This window comes from Schistocerca piceifrons, chromosome 1 (assembly GCF_021461385.2).
Source record: "Schistocerca piceifrons isolate TAMUIC-IGC-003096 chromosome 1, iqSchPice1.1, whole genome shotgun sequence".
Classification (NCBI taxonomy): Eukaryota; Metazoa; Arthropoda; class Insecta; order Orthoptera; family Acrididae; genus Schistocerca; species Schistocerca piceifrons.
In genome coordinates this window covers 1,021,112,557-1,021,139,068 of record NC_060138.1, presented here as the reverse complement: position 1 = coordinate 1,021,139,068, position 26,512 = coordinate 1,021,112,557, and the positions used below count along the sequence as shown (strand labels likewise).

Here is a 26,512-nt window from a genome sequence, read left to right as displayed (position 1 = left end):
TTAGGAGCTAACCCACTTATAAGTTTGGCAAGCACCGATCTGCAGTAGCTGCCCAGTCTGAAGGCGTCTGTATGCTCGATGTACCTTGTCAAAAATTTCCTGCCTGTTTGTTCTAGAAATCAAAAACTCAAACTCCGCTCTAATAGGACTCGGAAGGTCCAACGGCACTGACCGACCGCCGTGCTTCCTCAGCTGATAGGCGTCACTGGATGCAGATATGGAAGGGCGCGCTGTCAGCGCACTCTTCTACCGACCGTTGCCAGCTTTCGTGGCCTGAGCCGCTAATTCTCAAGTAGCTCCTCAGTTGGCCACACAGCCGCTAACTGCATCCCGCTTGCCAACAGCGCTCGGCGAAGCAGAACACGAACAACACTACTATGCCTCATGCCAGATTCCCTTCCATTTGACGCGAACTAACACAAGTATCTCGACCACAGTGCAAAAGTACTAATTTCCGTTCCCTCGTTAGTAACGTTCCTTTTCCGGATGTGTTTCCGACGCGTTAAAGATCCAGATTTTCTTAATATATCATACACATATTTAAATGTACGACGTGTAGGGTGAGTACGTTGAGGATATCTTTCAGCGTGTAAGTCTCTAGATCTCACTGTATTTCGTTGGCATTCTCCGTAAATGAGAAACATATCGACTTGTTCTTCGAAGGAACACATCATTCACATTTGCTTGTTTTGACGATACTAGTCTTACGTTCTTATTAGTCTTGTATTGCGAAACCGTCGAATGGTGTTTAGATGTCAATGGCACGTTGGATGGATATGCCGTATTTGGCGAATATTTACTACTTTCATGATGTATGAGAGAGCATTGTCAGAGCATGTGCATCGGTAAGTGCCGATGTGATAAGAAATACCACTCAATCCATGATACGAAGATTGCAGCACTGCATTGATACCAATGACCATCACTTCATGCCACTTTTGTGACCTTCGTTGACCTTCGAAGACCTTACTGTTACACATCATTGGATTCGTCTCGATAGCCGCTATCAGTAAATAAGTACCAAACTATAGCATCCCATTTAAAAAAACAAAGTTGACCTTCATATCTCTGAAGCGACCCCATGCAGCAACAAAAAACCAACGTTATATATATATATATATATATATATATATATATATATATATATATATATATATATATATATATATATATATATGTGTGTGTGTGTGTGTGTGTGTGTGTGTGTGTGTGTATGTATGTACAAATATAATAACTGAACAAGGCGTTTGACAAAAATAAACGTTTGTATAAAGACAAGACAGATTGTCAGTTGCATAAGTTAAAATATTGACAGTTGATTCGATGATTAATTAAAATGTATACACACATGAATGGAAAATGAGCTTCGTACAGAAAGATATAAAAACAGATAGATAGCTGCATAAAGTAAAATGGAAAGGCCGATGTGTCAGTTATTAAAAGACACACATGGATGAGTGAAGGGATGAGTGGAAATAGACTTCCAGGGAGAAGGGTATCAGGGGAATGTAGCATTTAAAGGTAGTGTGTGGGAGGGGGTTTGTAAGTGGATGTTTGGAGAAAGGCTGGGGTAAGAGTGGAGAAGGATGTGGTTCCGAGTCAAGGATTGTAAGATAAGGGAACCCTGACGATGGGGGTGGAGGGTGATAGGAATCTCCTAGATCTGATAGAGTGGGCAAATATCAGGACAGATTTCATGGTCAGGTAAGGGCAGGCAATTAAAATTTCATTTGGAGAAGGCGTGGAGTGTATGGAGGTGATGCGTCGGGGAATATGGTGGTGGAGTGTAGCAGTGTACCAGGATCAGCGAGCAGTGGGGAAGCTAGGAAATGTGTAGCATCAAGTTTACAGGTAACATACGATATTCGGAGGTGTTGAAGACGGAAAAGTTGTCGGGTGGGTGTGGGTAAGTGGATCCAAAAGGCTAGACAGAGTGCAGGGCGTTTGGGGATCTGTAGGGTGTGATAAAAAGAGGGAGGAGCCACAGGAGGAGCCACATCGACACAGCACATGATGGGTTTTATAGGTGTGAAGGTTTGTGGAAGGGTGCAATCCCCATGTTCAGCCAGTTAACAGATTTAGTAGTTTAAGCCTACTATGGGTTTCCTGTTGAATAATTAGCAGATGAGGCTTCCACGTTAGTCGGCATCACGTGTTAGTCCAAGCTATTTTAATGTGTTAGTTAACTGGACATTAGCAGACGTGACTTCCATGTTAGTAGGCATCAAGTGTTAGCCCAAGGTATTTCAATGTGTTAGTTAACTGGACAGGATGTGTAAATGGTTAGGTAAGAATCATGAGGATGGAGGCTGTGGGTGGTTCGGCCTATAATTATTGTCTGCGTTTTGGTAGGGTTGATTTTGAGGAGCCACTGATTGAACCAGGAGGTGAACTGGAGGGATCGTTGGGATTTCTGGAGGGTAGGATAGAGGGCGAGGAAGGTAATCTCACCAGTACTGGAGGAAATGAACGGGACGAGAGGCTTCAGCATGTCGGCATTGTAAAACACATACAGGAGAGGTGGGAGGACAGAAAAAATGGCTCTGAGCACTATGGGACTTAACATCTGAGGTCATCAGTCCCCTAGAAATTAGAACTACTTAAACCTAACTAACCTAAGGACATCACACACATCCATGCCTGAGGCAGGATTCGAACCTGCGACCGTAGCGGTCGCGCGGTTCCAGACTGAAGCGCCTAGAACCACTCGGCCAACAGCGGCCGGCGGGAGGACAGAACCTTGGAGCACACCTACAATGGGATGGAAGATGTTATTGATGGCGATATAAGATGGAGAGAAAGGAGGCGATGAGGTTGACATAATTTGGGGGAAGTCTGGAGCTTAAAGAGGAGCGTGGAATGCAGTACATGCTCATAAACTTTCCCCAGATCTAGGGAGATAAAAATGGCGGATTTGCGGTTGTTGATTTGGTGGGATAGAAGATGGTATAGGTACAGAATTCGGTCCCACTGCCTCAAGCTAAGATAACATAAATGGCTTATGTCTCACCTGAAACAAACCATTTTTTCTAAATGCTTGACTATCTGGAGCTCCCGCTCCTGTCACATTCCAGCCAAGCCCTGCGCATACGATAGGCATTCAATACGTACTGCAGCACTTTCTTTCGGCCAGTTTCGGTTGAAAAAATTCAGAATTTGCCGTGAGACATCTTGAAATATTTCCGTTTTAGCCCTTATAGTTCCACGAAGTTTCGGCAGGTGGCGACTCTACACATAGCCTTCAAAATGGCGCCTGCGTGGAGGTGCGTTCCAACCAGAGAGCTGTCGTTCTTTCGGTGGCAAACCAGAGCATCACCGATATTCATAGGCGCTTGTAGAACGTCTACGGAAACCTAGCAGTGGACGAAAGCGCGGTGAGTCATCACCGCAACAAGTATATGCAAACTTGTCCAATCTTCCACATGCCGGCCGGCCGCAGGCACGTATTACTCCTCCAATAAAGGAACTTGCGCACATTCATATTCGAAGTGATAGATAGATCACAATCAAACACCTCTCTGTACAACTGGATGTCTCTATTGGTAGTGCTGAGACACTCGACCACCAATTTTGGTTCTCAAATGAGTATATCCTCTGGTTCCTGCCAGCTTAAGCAGAAGACCATAAAGAGCAACGAAGGTCCATCTATGCGGTTTGCGCGTTACAAAGCTGATCGCGACATTTTTTTGTTTAACATCGTCATAAGCGTTGAAACATAGCATCGTCACATGAAACCGGAAACAGAACGGCAATCCACGGAGCGTTGCCACACCACCTCCCCTCTGTAGCAGACGTCCGTAGTCGCACCGTCAGCCGGTAGTGTCGCGGTGAGGGTCCTCTGGGACTCTCAAGGGATTATTCTGTTTGATGCCCTGCCACATGGTGCAACGATCAACTCTGAAGTGTACTGTGCTATCCCCAGGAAACTGAAGAAACGACTTCAGCGTGTGCGTCTCGACAGAAATGCAAACGAACTTCTCTTTTTCGATGACAACGGAAAGTCTCATCCAAGTCTGCACACCCGAGGGGAGGAGCTCACAAAACTTAATTCGACTGTTCTTTCACATCCGCCCTACAGCCTGGATTTCGCTGCTTCCGCCTTCCCTGTGTTTGGCACAATGAAGAATGCAATCTGATGGAAGCAGTACATGTCCCACGCGACGGTTGTTGATGCAGCAAGACGTTGGCTGCGACGTCGACCAGTACAGTGGTACCGTGCGGGCATATCGGTCCTGTCGCTTTTAACGGCGAATACGTTGAAAAATTGGGTTTTGTAGCCAAAAGAGTAGAGAATAATACGATGTTTGGAATTCTGAATAAAAGCTACCAGCTTTCAGAAAATAACAGTTGCATTGTTTATTGAAGGACCCTCGTGCCGTATATCTGGAGGTTATCAGTGATGACGAGTAGGCGCGACCCCCTAGTCATTTCACTCTGCGCCCGTTTCGCGCACAGCACTGCTTTAAGTGGTGAGACGCTGCTACCTAGAGGACGCCGGCCGTCCGTGAAACGCGGCGAGCGTGGTAGGCCACGGCAGGGCCCTTGTGCGCCTCTGGAAGCCGATTAGGCGGACCGCAGCCGCCGCCGCCGCTGCCTGTGCCGTCACGTGACGGATCACGCGCCCTCCATTAACGGCCCGCAAAGCACACACCCCCTACCTCCTCCTCCCTACAGATATTCGAGGCGGGGCGAGGTGCGGGCGGCGCTGCACTCTTACTCCACTATCGTCCACCGACTACCGTCAGCCGCTCCCTGTACCCAGTCTCCCTTAGCTCTCATAGAAAGTCAGTATAACAGATTTTTCCAACTGTTTTGAGGCCTCGTCAAACCAAGGCACACTGTTCGGCTTAGATTAATTCTACACTACTGTCCATTAAAACTGATACACCAAGAAGAAATGCAGATGATAAACGGGTATTCATTGGACAAATATATTAGCCTAGAACTGACATGTGATTACATTTTCATGCAATTTGGGTGTATAGATCCTGAGAAATCAGTACCCAGAACGACCATCTCTCGCCGTAGTAACGGCCTTCATACGCCTGGGTATTGACTCACACAGAGCTTGGATGGCGTGTACAGGTACAGATGCCCATGCAACTTCAACACGATACCACAGTTCATGAAGAGTAGTGACTGGCGTATTGTGACGAGCCAGTTGCTCGGCCACCATTGACCAGACGTTTTCAGTTCGTGAGTGATCTGGAGAATGTGCTGGCCAGGGCAGCAGTCGAACATTTTCTGTGTCCAGAAAGGCCCGTACAGGACCTGCAACATGCGGTCGTGCATTATCCTGCTGAAATGTAGGGTTTCGCAGGGATCGAATGAAGGGTAGAGCCACGGGTCGTAACACATCTGAAATGTAACGTCCACTGTTCAAAGTGCACTCAATGCGAACAAGAGGTGACCGAGACGTGTAACCAATGGCACCCCATACCATCACGCCAGGTGATACGCCAGTAGTGTGATGACGAATACGCGCTTCCAATGTGCGTTCACCGCGATGTCGCCAAACACGGATGCGACCATCATGATGCTGTAAACAGAACCTGGATTCATCCGAAAAAATGACGTTTTGCCATTCGTGCACCATGTTCGTCGTTGAGTACACCATCGCAGGCGCTCCTGTCTGAGATGCAGCGTCAAGGGTAACCGCAGCCATAGTCTCTCAGCTGATAGTCCATGCTGTTGCAAACGTCGTCGAACTGTTAGTGCAGATGGTTGTTGTCTTGCAGACGTCCCCATCTGTTTACTCAGGGATCGAGACGTGGCTGTACGATCCGTTTCAGCCATGCGAATAAGATGCGTGACATGTTACTTATTTCTTGTCTACATTACAGCAGGATTAGAGCGTACATTATAGTACGAGGAGGCGTTCAATAAATAATGCAACAGCCAACCTTGTGGCCGAGCGGTTCTAGGCGCTTCAGTCCGGAACCGCGGTGCTGCTACGGTCTCGGGTTCGAATCCTGCTTCGGGTATGGATGTGTGTGATGTACTTAGGTTAGTTAGGTTTAAGTAGTTCTAAGTCTAGGGGACTGATGACCTCAGATGTTAGGTCTCATAGTGCTTAGAGCTATTTGAACCATTTTTGAATAATGCAACTTTTTTTTCGGAAAGGTGGTTGGCATTATTAAGTATTCCAATAGACTATACTATTCTCTACACTTTTGGCTACAAAACCCTGTTTTTAAACATAATCTCCGTTTCGTGCGACAGTCTTACACAACCTTCCTAGGAGGACCTGCATGGCCACATGGTACTACTCTACTAGTAGGCGTCGGAGAAAACGTCTTGCTACATCAATAACCCCCCCATTGTCCACTTACTGCTTCCCGCGGAGTGTATCTTTTATTGAGCCAAAGAGATGGAAGTCGAATGGTGTGTGATCCTGGCTGTAGGTTGGATGAGGAAGAATCGCCCAAAGAAATTTTTTGAGCTGCTCTCGGATGTGCAGACTTGACTCAGGCCTTGCATTGTCATGGAGAAGGAGAAGTTCTGTTTCCATTTTATTTTTTTATTTTTTTTTGTTTTGTAGATGAACACGATGTAGTGGTTTCTTCAGTTTCCTGACAATAGTACAATATGCTTCAGAGTTGCTCGTCGAACCATGAGAGAGAGTTGTTCAGTTGTACGGCGACGTCTTCGACTGTGATTCGTCGATCACCTCGAATGAGAGTGTCCGCACTTCATATATTGCATGAGCCACAGCTGTGTGCGATTGTGACGGACGCCTCGTCCAACAAGTCATCTTGGTTTTGTTCGCTGCCAGGTCTCCGTAGACATTCTGAAAGCGCCTATGAATATCTGCGATGCTCTGGTTTACCACCAAAAGGAACTCAATGACAGCTCTCTTCTGAGAACGCACTCCCGTTACAGACGGCATTTTGAAGGCTATGTTTAGCGCTGTCATCTATCTGACCAACATGAAATTATAGGGGCTGAAACGGCAATACTCCACGATGTCCCACAGGAAATTCTGAATTTTTTCAATAAAAATGGGCCGAGGAGAGATTGTGTTGCATTACTGAACGCCCCTCGTAGTACTGGATTATAGGCGTTTTGAGGTCATACTGGAGTGAAATCAGCACACACAGTGCTCATCTCTCACAGCAACAATGACTTTAACCGTCTATAGAGTATAGATACGGGTATATCACTCCATACTATTTCAACTCCATGGCAGAGTTTACCAGTAACAGTGGCTGGCAACTGGTGGTGTGCCAGTCTCGCGGCATCGCATGACCAGATGTTTACAATGAGGGAGAGCTCAAGAGCGATGTCGCCAGAGAAACAGTAGAACATCCTCTATGAGGAGCAGTCAAATGAAAACGAGACAGATGGAAAACAGTAAGTAACCCGTTTATTATTTCAAAAGTAATCGTCGCAACAATTAATACGTTTACCCAGCTGGTCAGTGCCTCCATGGAAAAATGTTTGCACTACCTACGGAACCACGATTGTACCCAGGCGTGCAGCCCTTAATCTGAAGCAAATCTAGTGCCACGAACGTCTTTCTGCGGAGCTCCGAAAATATGGAAATCACTTGCGGAGAGATCGGGACTTTATGGAGGATGTGCGAAGGCTTAGCACCGAAATTTCTGCAGCATAGTCGAAAAAACAGGCCCGCCACCTCCGGTTATGATGACCTTTTTCCTTGACTGCATGGGTCCATTGTCATTGACTTTCTGGAACACAATTAACGCACAGCGGTGTGTAGACACGTTACAAAAACTGAAGCCCACCATCAAGTCCAAACATCCAGGAAGGCTGATGGACGTAATCATTCTGTCGCAGGACGATGCCCGACCACACTGCTGCCAATGTTGTTTCGAATACGGTGCAGAAGTTCCGCTGCCAAACCCTTACAATTCCTCCATACACTGACGATCGCTACCCACTCGATTTCCGTATTTTTGGAGCCCTGGAGGAAGACATTCGTGGCGGTTGATTTGCTTGTACGATGAAGTGCACGCCTGGGTACAGTCGTGGTTCCACAGTCAACCAGAAGCTTTTCCATAAATGCATTCATTGTCTTTTCTCCCAGAGGAATAAATACATTGACAGTGATGTCGATTACTTTTGAAATAATAAACAGTTTACTTGTATTGTATTATATTGTATGATAACAGGGGGCCTAGAAACGATGGAGAGCCTCCGTCCCCGCCACAGCCGCAGTGGTCCACAACCCCACGACGACTACCGCAGTCCTCTTCACCCCTCCACCGCCCCACACCGAACCACTCTTTCAGGGTTATTGTGCGGTTGTGCCCCCGGTGGACCCTCCAGGGAACGTCTCACACCAGACGAGTGTAACCCCTATGTTTGCCTGGTAGAGTAATTATGGTGTACGCGCACGTGGAGAACTTGTTTGCGCAGCAATCGCCAACATAGTGTAGCTGAGGCGGAATAAAGGGAACTAGCCTGCATTCGCCGAGTCAGATGGAAAACAGCCTAAACACCATCCACAGACTGGCCGGCTCACCGGGCCTCGACACAAGTCGGCCGGGTGGATTCGTGACGGGGACCAGACGCTCCTTCCAAATTCGGGAAGCCATGCGTTAGACCGCATGGCTAACCGGGAGTGCAACAGTTTACTTACTTTTTTCCGTCAGTCTCGTTTTCTTTTGATTGCCCCAAAAATTGGTTCAAATGGCTCTAAGCACTATTGGACTTAACATCTGAGGTCATCAGTCCCCTAGACTTAGAACTGCTTAAACCTAACTAACCTAAGGACAGCACACACACATCCGAGGCAGGATTCGAACGTGCGACCGTAGCAGCAGCGCGGTTCCGGACTAAGGCGCCTACAACCGCTCGGGCACAACTGCCGGCTGATTGCCCGATATACGTAGAGTTTAGTGAGGGTAGCACAGGCAATGCAGACTTGCGCTATCTTGTTCACGATATTGAATGATAACGTCAAAAAAATGGCTCTGAGCACTATGGGACTTAACATCTATGGTCATCAGTCCCCTAGAACTTAGAACTACTTAAACCTAACTAACCTAAGGACAGCACACAACACCCAGCCATCACGAGGCAGAGAAAATCCCTGACCCCGCCGGGAATCGAACCCGGGAACCCGGGCGTGGGAAGCGAGAACGCTGCCGCACGACCACGAGATGCGGGCTGATAACGTCAAGGAGACAACTACCGTCTTTAACAAGTCACCTACGGTAAGGCCTGATGTTTAAACCAGCGGTTAAGTGAAGCAGATGTGATCGAGTTGTGTACCAAGTCGCACCCCATATCATCAAGCCAGCTGCTGGGGTCATACGACTTTGATGAACGCAGTCTGAAAACGTTAGTTCTCCTCAGAGTATGCAACCAAGACTCAGAAAGGATACATATCAAAAAAAGTTTTGCATCACCTCGGTTCCGAGAGTTCCGGAACCTCTACAGAAAATTAGAATAGAGATCAACATAAACACCATTTCCATCCTTTTTATTCTTAAGGAAAATCACACATTACATGTTGTACCACCATACAGTGAGGCCATCAGAGGTGGTGGTCCACTTTGCTGTACACACCAGACCTCTTATACCCTGTAGCACGTCCTCTTGCATTGAAGCATGTCGTCGTGGCATACTGTCCACATGTTCATCAAGGCACTGTTGGTCCAGATTGTCCCACTCCTCAACGGCGATTCGGGGTAGGTGCCTCAGAGTGGTTAGTGGGTCACGTCGTCCATAAACAGCCCTTTTCAGTCCATCCCAGGCATGTTCGGTAGGGTTCATGTCTGCAGAACATGCTGGTTGCTCTAGTCGAGCGATATCGTTACCCTGAAGGAAATCATTCACAAGATGCGCATGATGGAGGCGCGAATTGTCGTCGATGAAGACGGTATGGTTGCAGAATCGGTCGGAGGATGGCATTCACGTATCGTACAGCCGTTACGGCGCATTCCATGACCACCAGCGGCACACGTCTGGCCCCTCATAATGCCACCCAAAAACAGCAGGGGACCTCCACCTTGCTGCACTAGCTGAACAGTATATCTAAGGCGTTCAGCCTGACCGGGTTGCCTCCAAACACGTCTCCGACGATTGTCTGGTTGAAGGTATATGCGACACTCATCGGTGAAGAGAACGTGATGCCAATTCTGAGCGGTTCATTCGGCATGTTGTTGTCCCCATCTGTACCGAGATGCATGGTGTCGTGGTTGCAAAGATGGACCTCTCCATGGGCGTCGGGAGTGAAGTTGTGCATCATGCAGCCCAATGCGCACAGTTTGAGTCATGACACGACGTCCTGTAGCTGCACGAAAGCATTATTCAACATGGTGCCGTTGCTGTCAGGGTTGCTCCGAGCCATAATTCGTAGGTGGCGGTCACCCACTGCAGTTAGCCCTTGGGCGGCCTGGGCGAGGCATGTCATCTACAGTTCCTGTCTCTCTGTGTCTCCTCCATGTCCGAACAACATCGCTTTGGTTCACTCCGAGACGCCTGGACACTTCCCTTGTTGAGAGCTCTCCCGTGTATCTTCTTCCTGGTGGAATGACTGGAACTGATCGGTTGTCGGAGCCCCTCCGTCCAATAGGCGCTGCTGATGCATGGCTGTTTACATCTTTGGGAGGGTTTAGTGACACCTCTGAACAGTCAAAGGGCCTGTGTCTGTGATACAATTTGCACAGTCAATGTCTATCTTCAGAAGGTCTGAGAACCAGGGTGATGCAAAAGTTTTTTTGGTGTGTGTATAATACATGTGTTATGTAGTAGTTGCAATATGTTATTGTATTACATTTTGTCATGTTTTCCTGTGTTTTTTCAGACTGGAATAAATATTTTTTGGATAAATTTTCTTGAGATGAAATTATCTTTTGATACTACTTACGATTTCCAGTGCTTTTAGCCCAAATGTGTGGTCCTGGAGAGGCGCTTATTAGTCCCCATGCTCCAGCTGCCCGATTTATGGCGTTTTTTCACCTACACGTGTTACACCACTTCACGTACATCACTTGCACTTTTCGTTTTGTGATTAACATACGTGTGATTACAGTGTGTAGTGTTGCCAACTGTCGCTGAGTGTTTTTCTTTCGTCTTTTGTTTGCGTTGCGCTTGTGATTTGATACTGTTCATTTAATTCTATATTCTGATTATGTTTCATATTTCTGTTTGTTATTAATGTTTTAGTGATTAACATGATCAGAGAGTTATTGGTTATATGGATTTGGTCACTAAGTACATTCTTTTTCATTTCAAGGGCTCTTTGTATGTGAAATTTTTCATGTAATGTCAGGAGTTTTTTTGTTGTGATTCTTCACTCTAATAACTTTCATGACTTGTCCCATGTTGGATGATTCATGTCCATGTGTGCAAGTGATGTAAGATATGTGGTGTAACAAATGTGGGTAAAAAAACGCCGGATATCTCCAGGACCATGCCTATGGTTAACACCAATGGAAATCGTAAGAAACACCAAACGGTAATTTCACCTCACGAAACTTTGCGCTAAAGAAGTTGATTCTAATCTGAAAAAAAGAGAAAAACATGACAAAATGTAACATAGTAACATATTGTAGCTACCACATAATACATATATTATTTGTATAAAATGAAACATGTATTACAGGCCACTGAAGATGCTTCACAAATAAAAGAAGCGAAACATGTATGGCAATAAAGAAAACAGCCCTTTACTTAGCTGCATAGACGGAACATACCTCCATGAATTTTGAAGCAAATAAGGAATGACCGAAAACAGACAAAATGACAAACCTATATTCCAGTGCAATATCACGATGTGAAATAAATGAGAATGTCGTTGCACTGAAATGCTTTTAATTTACATATTCAGGTAGGCTATGTAGTACACATCAAGCGACTTTTACCTTCGTTGCATGACACCCACAGTGTGCCGCAATTTTAATGACCAGCAATGTATATTGCTCCCCTTGTAGGTATCAAGACCATATCGTAATTTGTACATTTACAGCCCCGTTCGGTTTTTTAGTTACACCAAGACATCGTTGAGTGCAGATAAAAATACTCTTTGAATCAATTAGATCACCTTTTCCTTGTGACTTTGTTCCACATCGGCGAGGAGCGGCGTGCTTATTTACGGGTGTAGCGTAGTTAGTTTCAGGGGTGGCCAGCTGCCCCTATCCACCAGACGGAATATTTGTACCCTAACTACTGTCTGCATGTAGTGTTATTGATGTGAAAGTTTGCGAACGTTTTCTAAATGAAGGTAAAATCTTCAGGGTTGTTATCTCATACCACATTCCTTCTACGTGCTCAGTCAATCGTGGACACCAAAAGGTCCTGAAGAAGAACCCAGCAGTGGGTTCGAAACACCGTGCAGCATCACAACCCACAACATTTTACCCTCAGTGGCAACGCGCACGAAAGCCTGCCGACTTATATAGTTTTCTAAATGTTTGCGTATAGTGCAACTGAGTCGAGACTTGGGGATCAACACGTTATGCCCGTAGTGGGATGTGGGAAACCGCCTAAAAGCCAAATCCAGGCTGACTGGCACTACGACCCTCGTCGTTAATGCGATGGGTGCCACACCTCCCCGTCCCGGAAGCGGCGCTTTAACAGGCACTGATTTTCGGCCGTGAGGTTAACAGTGTCACGAGGGGTGTTCAATAAGAATTACACGACATTTTTTTCGCTCCACTTTTCGGTTGAAGAAATGCAGGACGTCGGAATATTTCCGCTTCAATCCTGCCTCAGCTCCTATAGTTTCACTATGTTCCGATAGGTGGCAATGATATACAGTACGTAGCCTTCAAAATGGCGTCTGTAACGGAGGTGCGTTCCAACCTGAGAGCTGTTACTGAGTTTCTTTTGGTGGAAAACCAAAGCGTCGCAGATATCCACAGGCGCATGGAGAACGTCAACGGAAATCTGGAAGTGAACAAACCACACGGTGAGTCGTTGCTCTAGGCAATTATCGCTACAAGGCCGCTCAAACCTGTCTGATCTCCCGAGTACTGACCGGACGCACATAGCTGTGAATCCTGCAATCTGGAACGTTCGGACAGTCTCATTCGACGTGATCTATGGATCACAATAAAACATGTCGATGGACAACTGGACGTCTCTGTCGGTAGCACTGATAGACTCGTCCACCAATTGGGGTTCTCAAAGGTACGTGCCCCATGGTCCATCCCTGCCTAACAGAAGACCATAAAGAGCAACGAAGGCCCATCTGTGCGGAATTGCTTGCGCGTTACGAGGCTGATCGTAACAATTTTCTGTCCAACAACGTCACAGGCGATGAAACATGAGACTGTCACTTCGAACGGAAAACAAAGGAGCAATTCATGGAGTGGCGCCACAAGAGCTCTTCTCCGCAGAAAACGTTCAAAGCCGCACCATCACATCTACATCTATACTCCGCAAGCCACCCAACGGTGTGTGGCGGAGGCACTTTACGTGCCATTGTCATTACCTCCATTTCCGGTTCCAGTCGCGTATGGTTCGCGGGAAGAACGACTGCCGGAAAGCCTCTGTGCTTGCTGGAATCTCTCTAATTTTTCATTCGTGATCTCCTCGGGAGGTATAAGTAGGGGGAAGCAATATATTCGATACCTCATCAAGAAACGCACCCTCTCGAAACCTGGGCAGCAAGCTACACCGCGATGCAGAGCGCCTCTCTTGCAGAGTCTGCCACTTAAATTTGCTAAACATCTCCGTAACGCTATCAGGCTTACCAAATAACCCTGTGACGAAACGCGCCGCTCTTCTTTGGACCTTCTCTATCTCCTCTGTCAACCCGACCTGGCCCACACTAATGAGCAATACTCAAGTATAGGTCGAACGAGTGTTTTGTAAGCCACCTCCTTTGTTGATGGACTACATTTTCTAAGGACTCTCCCAATGAATCTCAACCTGGCACCCGCCTTACCAACAATTAATTTTATATGATCATTCCACTTCAAATCCTTCTGTACGCATATCCCCAGATATTTTACAGAAGTAACTGCTACCAGTGTTTGTTCCTCTATCAGCCGGTAAAGTCACGGTGACTGTCCTCTGAGACTCTCAAGCGGTTATTCTATTTCATGTCCTCCCACATGGTGCAACGATCAACTCTGAAGTGTAATGTGCTATCCTCAGAAAACTGAAGAAACAACCTCAGCGTGAGCGTTCAACAGAAGTGTAGAGTGGTACCATGCCAGTATACAGGCGCTCCCATTAGGATGGTGTAACTCCGTCGCACTGAACGGGGATGGTGCTGAAAAATAGGATATCGTGACCAGAAAAGTGGTGAATAATATGGTGTATTGGAATCCTAAATAAAACCAACCAGTTTTGGGAGCAAAAGTGGTTTGCATTATTAACTGAACGCCTCTCGTAGATACTCCCTTGAATTCTGCGGACGGCTGATTCCTGTACTCACTAAAGAAACAATGGGAACCCGTTGAAAACTGCACAGGAGGCGCAGATTCGGTGACTGATGGGGTAGCGATCTTTCTGCTGCAGGAAACGGGCTCCGTCACTGCAGAGTGGACTCCGTCCCAGTAAAAGTAGTGGCCAATCAGAGGAGCGCTTGAGCAGAGAACAGTCCAGAGCCCTGGACCAGAGATGGAGTGGCGGCGGAAGAGGTGCCTCCTCTTGGCCCCGGCAGTATATCCCGCTTTTAATTAACGGCAGTGCCTGCGGCGAGCACCTGTCTGCCGGCTGGCGGCTGGGCGTGCGCCAGCTGCAACCCCCAGAGCGCCCCCTCTCCTCCCCCTCTTCACCCCCCCCCCCTTAACCGTCTTCAGCCATCCACTCTAAGACGTTAGGCTGCCTGTGGTGTGATTACTCCACGGACTCCGACGTTCAGAACCCCCCAACTCGACAGCCCAAGATCCTCGACCGGCTATAACCTCCACATGACTAGTGAAAAGGCTTCTCAGGGACCGCAAAAAATTATTGAATTGCTTAAATTATTTGATGGAGCAACATGTATCGCGATACAAACCTCGTCGTCGGACTAGATTTACCAAAAGTACATATACACAGCATATTAAAGTTGCTTTGTACAGTTTTGGCGTCTACTGTGGTTATCACAGGCAGAAAGAGAAGGAAAGTCTACACTATTGGCCATTAAAATTGCTACACCACGAAGATGACGTGCTACAGACGCGAAATTTGACCGACAGGAAGAAGATGCTGTGATATGCAAATGATTAGCTTTTCAGAGCATTCACACAAGGTAGGCGCCGGTGGCGACACCTACAACGTGCTAAGATGAGGAAAGTTTCCAACCGATTTCTCATACACAAACAGCAGTTGACCGGTGTTGCCTGGTGAAACGTTGTTGTGATGTCTCGTGTAAGGAGGAGAAATGCGTACCTTCACGTTTCCGACTTTGATAAATGTCGGATTGTAGCCTATCGCGATTGTGGTTTATCGTATCGCGACATTTCTGCTCCCATTGGTCGAGATCCACTGCCTGTTAGCAGAATATGGAATCGGTGGGTTCAGGAGGGTAATACCTAACATCGTGCTGCATCCCAACGGCCTCGTATCACTAGCAGTCGAGATGACAGGCATCTTATCCATATGGCTGTAACGGATCGTGCAGCCACGTCTCGATTCCTGACCCAACAGATGGAGACGTTTGCAAGACAACAACCATCTGCAGGAACAGTTCCACAATGTTTGCAGCAGCATGGACTATCAGCTCGGAGACCATCGCTGCGGTTACCCTTGACGCTGTATCACAGACAGGAGCGCCTGCGATGGTGTACTCAACGACGAACATGTGTGAACGAATGGCAAAACGTCCTTTTTTCGGATGAATCCAGGTTCTGTTTACAGCATCATGATGGTCGCATCCGCGTTTGGCGACACCGCTGTGAACGCACATTGGAAGCGTGTATTCGTTATCGCCATACTACCGTATCACCCGGCGTGATGGTATGGGATGCCTTTGGTTACACGTCTCGGTCACCTCTTGTTCGCACTGACGGCACTTTGAACAGTGGACGTTACATTTCAGATGTGTTACGGCCCGTGGCTCTACGCTTCAGTTGATCCCTGCGAAACCCTACATTTCAACTGGATAATGCACTACCGCATGTTGCAGGTCCTGTACGAGCCTTTCTGGATACAGAAAATGTTCAACTGCTGCCCTGGCCAGCACATTCTCCAGATCTCTCACCAACTGAAAACGTCTGGTCAATGGTGGCCGAGGAACTGGCTCGTCACAATACGCCAGTCACTGCATGGGCAGCTGTACCTGTACACGCCATCCAAGCTGTGTCTGACACAATGCCCAGGCGTATCTAGGCCGTTATTACGGCCAGAGGTGGTTGTTCTGGGTACTGATTTCTCAGGATCTATGCACCCAAATTGCCTGAAAATGTAATCTCATGTGAGTTATAGTGTAATATATTTGTCCAATGAATACCCGTTTATCATCTGCATTTCTTCTTGGTGTAGCAATTTTAATGGCCAGTAGTGTATTATATTGACGAGAAAAAAAAATCGTAGCATCAGGAAGGTGTTGAGCGACATAAACCAAAGTTGGTAGGTGTGTTTCTACATCTTAAAGATAACGTCTATTCAGATTTCACGCTCGCCGAATAAGAGTGGTGGCAGCAGCGCCTCTTTTAGAATGCAAATCAGATTTCTAATGTGACGAGTTGATGTTAAACACGAATGCCCTTAAAGCGACAAAGATGCCTTTACCAACAACCACAGAGTTTGAACGGGGTCGTGTAACAGGGCTACGAGAAGCTGAATGTTCCTTCTGTGATATTACAGAAATAGGTTACTTCAAGGACAGCTGCGAGCTAGACGGTCTGTAGCGTGTACTCCACTGACCTGAAGCCACCGCCATTAGTGTCTTCATTGGTGTCAGGCGAGAGATCACTGAGGGAAGGGTGAAGGGTGAAGGTCTATTGTGTTTTCTGATGAGAGCTCGAACTGTCTCGATGGCCGTGTGTTAATTAGAAGGAAGCCAATTGAGGGCCTGCAACCAACCTATCTGCGTGCTGGACACTGGACCAACACCTGTAGTTATGGCCTAGTGGTGCGATTTCGTATGGCAGCAGGGGCACTCTCGTGGCTATCCCACGTCCTCTGACCGAAAAATTATACATCAGTCTGGTCATCTGACCAATTGTGCTGTCATTCGTGAACAGCATTCCAGAATGTGTTTTCTGACAGGTTAACGTTCGATCACATACCGCTGTTGTAACCCAACATGCTCTACAGAGTGTCGACTGTTGCTTTGGCCTGCTCTATCACCGCATCTACCTTCAGTCGAGCATATATGAGACATTATCGGACGACAATTCCAGCGTCATCGACAATCAACATTAACGGTCCCTGTATTGACTGTCCAAGTGCAACAGGCATGGAACTCCATCCCACAAACTGACGTCAGGCACCTGTATAACACAATTCATGCACGTCTGCATGCTTCCAATCAATATTCTGGCGGTTATAACGGTTATTAATGTACCAGCATTCCACATTTACTATGGCTTGCCTTGCGCTTCCATTAACCTGCGATCTTGCAGTGCTAATCACTTAAATATATTACCTAGAAAAATTTATTCCCGAAATGTCATTACTCTACGTTTATTACTTTTCGTTGTTGTTACTTTTTTCCGTCGGAGTATGAAGGGATATTCACTTCGCTTTTCGGCCTTCTTCATGTTTCGCTCCTGTTACACTGTCTGTCGACATGTACATAACTGACAGGGAGACTGTATGAGCTTCCCCTCATCGATCGGTTTGATTCTTATTGACAGGCTGTATAGGGCACAACTAGGATTTCAAACAGGGGCAGTGGAAAAGGGGAGGGGGGGGGGGCTATGGGGCTATAGCCCCCCCACCCCCAATGGAGAATCATATTACACTGGATAAAATTACTTCAGAAATCAGCGAATATATTACTGCAACAGATTCAGCCATTTTTTTACAATTTTGTAGCAATATTACCTTCCAGGTTAGCCGAGAGCACTAATGCGCCGCTTCCTGGATTCGGGTAGGCACGCTGGCCCCAGATCGAATTCGCCCAGGGGATTGCCGAGGACAGCCAGTGTGCCAGCCAGCCTGGATGTGGTTTTTAGGCGTTTTTCCACATCCCACCAGGCGAATATCCGGCTGGTCCCCACGTCCCGCCTCAGTTACATGACTCGCAGACATCTGAGCATGTTCGCCCTATTCCATGGATTATACTAGACACAGACAGCCGGGGTACACTAATTCCATCCTGGGGGGCATCTGGTCACCCTTAAATAAACCTTTCCAAATCTGCCCCTAACTTTTTTTTTTTTTTGCCATATACACAATGAACGAAATAAATTCGGCGTTCGTCACAATTGCTGTAAGTTGCGAAAAATATTGTTTCTCATGCCCTGATTCATAATGCGCTCCATAGGTTACAGATTATACTTTCCACACACCTAAATAAAATAATATAAATAAAACAATTACACTGATTTGACTGAAAGTTCTTCTCTTGCAGCAATTTTTTTCCAATCGGATTACGAAAATTTTTTCTCATTTTTTCAGGGTAAAGATTATGAAAATAGTAAATGAATCGTTCAATAATGACTGTTTGTACAGTCACAATAATTACGTGGGAACCAAAAAAAATGCAGGAAGGGATATTCGATCCAATGACCTCGTGCTCTTGAAACTAACCGCTTAACACGCCCAGCTGCGGCTTCTTAAACAATAGCGACCATACAAAATACATAAATACGCGTAAAATATTCAAACTCGATTTTCTCGAAAACAGTTGAGAGTTGCGGCTTCCTTTTTATATTTGTTGAAAGTATAGCCGTGCCCTACACGTCCTGTTCGCAGCTCGTGGTCGTGCGGTAGCGTTCTCGCTTCCCACGCCCGGGTTCCCGGGTTCGATTCCCGGCGGGGTCACGGATTTTCTCTGCCTCGTGATGACTGGGTGTTGTGTGATGTCCTTAGGTTAGTTAGGTTTAAGTAGCAGTAAGTTCTGGGGGACTGATGACCATAGATGTTAAGTCCCACAGTGCTCAGAGCCATTTTTGAACCCTACACGTCCTATCATTACAAATCAATTCGGAGAGGGAAAGTTCGAACAGTCCACTTGTCAGCATGATATGAAAGAGAGAAAATAATTTTCTCTGAACTACGTGTTCCTTGACAGCGTTCGTCTGGGTATTTTCAGCCTATATCTTAGCAGTATTTCTGATTATTTGCCACAGAAGTTGCCAGCGCGGCACAAGTTTCACCCTACTTCGTATCAAGAAGCCTACCTCCCTGTGAAACGAACGACACGTCAGGTGAAGTAGTCCACGGCCTTTCTTTCATAAAGTCTCAGCGTACAATCATCACTAAATTGTCAAATATGTCGTGATATGTAAAGGTTATGTAAAAGCCGACCAAGAAGCTTAGAGAATAACGCTGACGGCGCAGCAAAAACTCGCACTCTCGGCCATATATAATCTATGTTGCAGAGACAGGACGATCCATCAGTACCTGAATCAATGAACGTAAATAGCGCAATGGATCGGGACTGACGGAGAAGTCGGTCGCGGCAAATCACGGCAATGGGAGATAGACCACGTAATAAAACTGGCCGAAACGTAGGTCCTTGCTATCGAGAAGAACTACCACATCCTTTTGTTCAAGGAAGCCATCGATATTCACAAGCAAGATAACAGTTTGAACAAGAAAAGGGGAGTTTTAAAATAAACAGAGCCAGGATTCCATCACTGCAGCGAACGACCGAGCATGTAACAAGTGGAAAGCCACACCGGTAATGACTTGGTTAGCCGGCCGAAGTGGCCGTGCGGTTAAAGGCGCTGCAGTCTGGAACCGCAAGACCGCTACGGTCGCAGGTTCGAATCCTGCCTCGGGCATGGATGTTTGTGATGTCCTTAGGTTAGTTAGGTTTAACTAGTTCTAAGTTCTAGGGGACTAATGACCTCAGCAGTTGAGTCCCATAGTGCTCAGAGCCATTTGAACCATTTGGTAATGACTTGGGAAATGCCCTCAGACGTTGGCGCCGCAAGTAAATACAACTTCCGGCAGCGGTCTCGACTCCAGTCCGCCACCAACAGTGCTGGATGAATACTTAATAATGTCAGCCACTCGTGCTGGCAAAACCTTAGGGGGAAAAAGAAAAATAAGAAAAGAAAAAAAGACACTAAACGACAGTCCGCGTAGATACCGAGACGAGCGCCAGCAGCTGATACGTTAGTGAAAGCCTCAACAGTTTTAGATTTTCTAACAGGCCATCATTTGCAAGCCCATAAGTGAATCAGTGAAGAACATCTGACACGAGCATCTGGGAGGCACATTCCAGAAAATGAAGTGAAACGTCTGAGATCTATGCAAATATCACATTAGGCAGAAGCCTAGAAGCACGACATAATTTGGCATCGATAGTTTGTTTCAAAGTGAATACGTTACCGTTGTTGCCATCGAAGTACACTTGTAACCTAGATGAACACCTAGTCAGGCAATGCAACGCTTAGTTACATTCTGGGGAAGAGGCGTCCAGATAACCACTGTCCTGCGGTAAGCTGTTCGTAAGATTCTCCCTCCAAATTTATTTAGATGAGTAGCAAAAACGTTCTTTCAAGACGCCATGGTAGTTTCCTTATTCCCTCATCTTTAACAGGCCTATAGGCCTACTAACGCACTGTCCAAAAGTTAAGCAAAAACTTGAACTGTGGCATGTTTACTGGATGAGAAAGGCTTCAGAACTAGATAAAACCCAAACTCATGTGGCATACAACAGTGTCGAGAAAACAAAATCACTCTTCCACAACAACCAAACAGTCATTAGAGGATATGGTTGAGCCTATCTGAAACACATACGCATACACATTTGGCAGCGACAAGGCATGCTTTGTGTGAGATGGTTCAAGAGCTCTATCGGCAATCTACCCTATAGTCTCACCAGTGAATCCTAGACATACTCGATAGAATTAAGATTGGTAAACGTCGGTAACCACTCCATGCAGTGGATAACTGGACTTACTGGACACACAGCTCGATGTGTGAGGATATTTTATCGACCGTGAATATAAAATGTGGACAAATTGAATCCCTGAAAATTCTCAGATGTTGCTGAAGTAGGTATTTGTACGGCTGGGCGTTAGCAGTTTTCTTCGAAGGAAGGGAGATTTAGTTTCAACGTCCCGCGGACGACGAGGTGATCAGAGACATAATGAAGAAGGCTCTGAGCACTATAGGACTTAACTACTGTGGTCATCAGTCCCCTAGAACTTAGAACTACTTAAACCTAACTAACCTAAGGACATCACACACACCCATGCCCGAGGCAGGATTCGAACCTGCGACCGTAGCAGTCGCGCGGTTCCGGACTGCGCGCCTAGAACCGCTAGACCACCACGGCCGGCAATGAGGAAGGATAGAAAAGGAACTCTGAAGTGTTCTTTCAAAGGAACCATACAGAATTCGCTTTAAGTGAATCACGTGAATCCTAAACCAATGTGGAGATCTGAACTGTCATCCTCCCGAATATTTATTCCTTCAACCACTAACGAGAATGTGATTCTTCTTAAGCTCATGCAACATCTTGCCTCTACACACTATAATCCAATCACGACCAATATGATGACTTTCCATGACTTCCCATGATTACAGTGGCCATCAGTTTCATCAGAGGCCAATGACTGATAGAAATCACTTTGAAAACTCAAGCAAGATTTGTCTGTGAAGATTATATTTCTTCCATCACTAGTGGTTCAGTGTCGGCGCTGCTCTTTTCGATGTTGCTAACTCCGCAGTAAATAGATCCGTGTTTGCCATGAGCGAGACACATGTTGATTGACGGCTGGCATACAGAACAACTGCTCTGCCTCAAAAATACAGTTTACCGGGAAACTGAAGCCGTAAGCTCCGAAAACGATTACCTTTTTTGTGAAGTATTCGCCCTTGTTCAACCTAATATTGGTCTACGACGAACGTTTATAGAGCCTCGATACCGTCCTCTATTTGGAGCGCATTTGACGCTGCCACTGCTGCAGTCGGTGTCAAACCTGCGTCTGAAATTTGCATATAAGGACGGAAAAAGTAAAAGATATAAACTCACACCGCATTACATAAAATGTAAACATCTTGCTGTCAAAACACTATTCGGGTATTATGAGAGAATATAACACGTAAGTAAAGCGTAGGCATTCCCTTCTGTACACATGATCTTGGAACCTACAGGGCGTAATCAGTGCCAACTACCAAATTAAATCACCAAACTGGCTAACTCATTGCCGGCCGGAGTGGCCGAGCGGTTCTAGGCGCTACAGACTGGAACCGCGCGACCGCTACGGTCGCAGGTTCGAATCCTGCTTTGGGCATGGATGTGTGTGATGTCCTTAGCTAGGTTTAAGTAGTTCTAGGGGACTGATGACCTCAGCTGTTAACTCCCATAGTGCTCAGAGCCATTTGAACCATTTTATGGCACACTCATTCTTCTTTCATTATAAATACTATTTCAAATACATTGGTGTTAGCCGGCCGGGGTGGCTGAGCGGTTATAGGCGCTACAGTCTGGAACCGCGCGACCGCAACGATCGAAGGTACGAATCCTGCCTCGGGCATGGATGTGTGTGATGTCCTTAGGTTAGTTAGGTTTCAATAGTTCTAAGTTCTAGGGGAGTGATGACCTCAGAAATTAAGTCCCATAGTGCTCAGAGCCATTTTGAATTGGTGTTATTTCTGTATCAGTAATTTCCACGTGTTGATTATTACTCGAAGATTCAATAAAATTATGCAGCACCTTATACATTTGGTGAAGCAGTCACAATCTTACAGCTTCGTTGACACGCTTAGGTTAACTATCCCTGTGAGGCCGTAAGCTTTTCATAAGCTCTAATTTCATAGCACTGTGTTTTCGAAATTATTCGTCTGAATATTAACACACTGGAATGTTTAGTGGGTCTCCAACGAACACAGTGCAAGGGTGGCAAGAATTCGGCTTGCAGTCGACGCCATGGCTCGTGTGCCACAGCACACCTCCCGCCACTGCCACGCAACACTGTATGAGCAGACGGAGGGGGAAGAGGGAGAAATAACAATTCAGTTTTGTGGCACCCCTTGCCAACGTACAGAGAGAAACGATAGCGCTTCCACCGTCATGCATTGAAATTATAATGAAATCTAGACCTTTAACTGCTTACAGGCGATGATAAATACCAACGAGGACAGTTGAGAAATGTGTGTCCCGACCAGGGCTCGAACCCGGGACCTCCTGCTTACATGGCAGACGCTCTATTCGACTGAGCCACCGAGGACACAGACGATGGTGCGACTGCAGGGACTTATCTCTAGCGCGCTCCCCGTGAGACCCGCACTTTTCACCTTTCTGTCCACACGATACATTTGTAGGCTGATTCAACAGCCGAGTTTACTGAAGCACGCCAATGCAGTAGAGCTCTACTCGGAAGTAGCGATTCGAAGCCTCGGATGGAATATATTTACACTGTCAGTATTTGAACAGCTAATGGATGGGATAGTTGAAATGTAAAGTTGCTGGTCACCAAAGTTTGAGTCAATATCACTAATCAAATTTCAAACTTCTCCGCAATGACTTACAGAACTGTTGGTGAAGATTCGTCTGTCGGATGGGAAAGCCAAGCTCGGCACCGCCTTTGACGCTGTTTGAAAGGAGTAGGCTGAGTACGACACTGGGTCTCACCATTTTCTGATCGTCAAACAATGCAGATACTACGTTAAATATACTGTACATACATTACAATCATCTACACTCAATAGAGTCAACTAAGGAACAACTTTCACACTATCGAAGATTTGAGACGTTGTGCCCAGAGGAAAAAATCCCTTTCTGATCAGGGTCTCCCAACCTCAACGTCTCACAGGAAAAATGTCACACGACTTTTCTTTCCATAATATGTTGAGAATGTCCTTTACACCGTTTCAGACAAGTCCAGATCTGTATTTCGTCCACATGAAAGTGTACCATTGCATCCGAAGAAGATACTGAAATTGCACTTTTCCGCAAAAATCACCTAAATTCATCATAACAGTTCCACGTTCCTCCTTCACTAAGCTGAGTTTTTCTTTTTATCTTCGCCAACAAACTGCCTGTATCGACCTATGAAACTAACATCTCCGTAAGAGCGTCGCAATAAAACCAGAACGATCACTCTCGCGCTGACCATCATGTGCTTCATATTGTCATTCTCAGCCTCGTCTTGTAGTGATAAGATACGCCCCAATGGAATTTGCAGTGCTCAGGTGCTCCCATCACGAATCTTTTATTTTTATCAGGATGCATTTCGCGGTTGTTACTTATCGGTGACACGTAGAGAATTTTTCCTGATATGCGATTTTTATTGGTAGACTACTGAGAAACTACAGTTTGGCTAGGAAAACCGTTTCATCCCATAGTGCAAGGGTGGTAGGAATTCGTCTTGCGATCCAAGCCATGGTCGTGTGCCATAGCGTTCAGCCAAGCAGCACACTGACCCCCACCGCCACGCCGCACTGTCTAAGCAGGAGGAGGGGGAAGAGGAGGAAATAACAAGCACGCTGTGTTTAGATGGCAATGCAGTTGCACTGCATACGATTTAATTTCATATTTCTCAACAACAAAGACCATAAACAAAACCAACTTTCAGTTTTATTTAATTATTTTTGGCGCAATGAAGACGTAATACAATGTTTACTTGGGACTGATGACCTAGCTGTTTGGTCCCTTTACCCTCAAACAACCAACCAACCAACAATGTTTACTTGATACAAACTGCCGGCATACGATCGGACGCAGACAATTTCACAGATTTTGGGATTCGGGTTGCTACGCATTTGTGGCTTATTTATTTTCATAATCAAAGAAAGGTCTTTCACACATGTTGATGGAAATATTGCAGCAATTTTGCAGCTTCATTATGTAGTCGAGGAAACTGTGCCCAAGGAAAGCAACGAAGACTTCCTTGACAGTTTTAACGTAACAGGATGAGTCTTTAGAACTGGAATTACAATGCAGATAAATCAGTTACATCTCCACGTGCTCAGGAGCACTTTTAACTGGAACGGAGAACAGACTGAGAAACAGCTTGCAAAGATATGTAAGACTGGTAGTGTCCTCAAAACGTTTAGAAAACCATTCTCGTAATTCTTTCAAGGCCACTGTGAATTCTTCAAGCCTCGCGTTTTCTTTAACGACATTGAGCCTAGAGAACTGGACTATGTATGTCAGAAAGTCTAAAATGCGATTTTCTCACCTTGGTTTTTTTGCCCTTAAGGTGTACGTGTATTAATAAGCGACTATGCTGGAGCCTGGAACAGGAAACCATTTACAGGTTGCCTATTTAAGAGCTTCCAGAGGCAACAACAATTTGATTTTCAATATTTCTCATGATTACTGACCGAATTTAGAAAATTAAAATCTGTAAACTAATCATTAAAAGGTTTAATCTTACGTTAAAAGTTTAGGACAACAAGACAGGTTTTACAGTTAGAAAGTACTAGTTCTTATTAATGCAACATAACTGACATTCCCCAATTATCCGTACGTTATTCATCCAGTATTTCGGAATCAGAATGTTTAACGACTTCCAACATATTTTACACAACATTCAAGCCTTCACGAAACTTTTTATTGCTAACACTTCCACCTTCCTCCTTCCTCGCCCCTTTCACAAACACAAAATAACAAAAGGAAAAAAGTTTATAGCTTACTACATTTTTCGCTGTCCATGCAGCATTAGACATGACAATTTAATTTATCATTTTGTTACTACCGGCAATAATCGCTACACAGTCTTCAGACTGTATCCACATATACCAATATCTGCAAACTTTATGACTGTACTACACGTAGTTCTGGAGATATGACGTCATAGACATTTAGATGCGTGAAAAACTAGCTTGTGCTTAAAATATCAACGTAGGCATAACGTTTCAGGTGATTGCTTCTTTACTGCTAACTCGATTGGCAACACTCTTTGCAGACAGTAACTTATATTGTTACATATCCCTTACTATCAAAACATAGTTGTCCATGAAACAAATAACCAAATGTTTAACTAATTATTCCAGTCTTGTCACCGTTTACATAATTTTATAAGGGAAGAAATACTGTATTAGCAGAAAAATGTTACTTAACTCGCTGTAGCTGCCTCGTTGTCTAGGGTGTCGGTTCCTGTTTATGCTTTCCAATTAACAGATCCAAGGCTCTTTGTTTCAGTAAAAATCGCTGCAATATTGTTGCTTTTTGACATCATCAGTATTTATTCACAAATTCTTGACACTTTCTACAACACCACTTGTCAACTAACTACATTCTGAAACATTTCAACACGACGCACAGAATGTGATAATTACATTGACCAATCTCGACAACAAATGGAACTATTATGGCGCGTTTGGCGTCTAACATATCTATAAGTATTACTTACATAGCTTCTAGATCTTTCTAGACCAGATGTAGTTCAAGTGAATTTTAACATTACAGTATTAATTGAAATTACTTTTCAGGTATAATTTACATAATGTTTGCTGGAAATAATTGTTCATATAAAGATTTACGCACCTAATAATTAAAAATGAAGGTTGCAAATGTTGACAGTAT

General features: G+C 45.5%; 1 protein-coding gene and 1 non-coding gene across 2 annotated transcripts in view; both read right to left on the bottom strand.

Moving 5' to 3' along the window:
* The window catches only part of LOC124795882, a 507,389-nt gene that overhangs the window by 217,732 nt on the left and 263,145 nt on the right, over positions 1-26,512 (bottom strand). The window lies entirely within an intron of this gene.
* On the bottom strand, positions 23,137-23,211 carry Trnat-ugu. Its single transcript has one exon. It is a non-coding gene; the product is annotated as a tRNA-Thr (tRNA).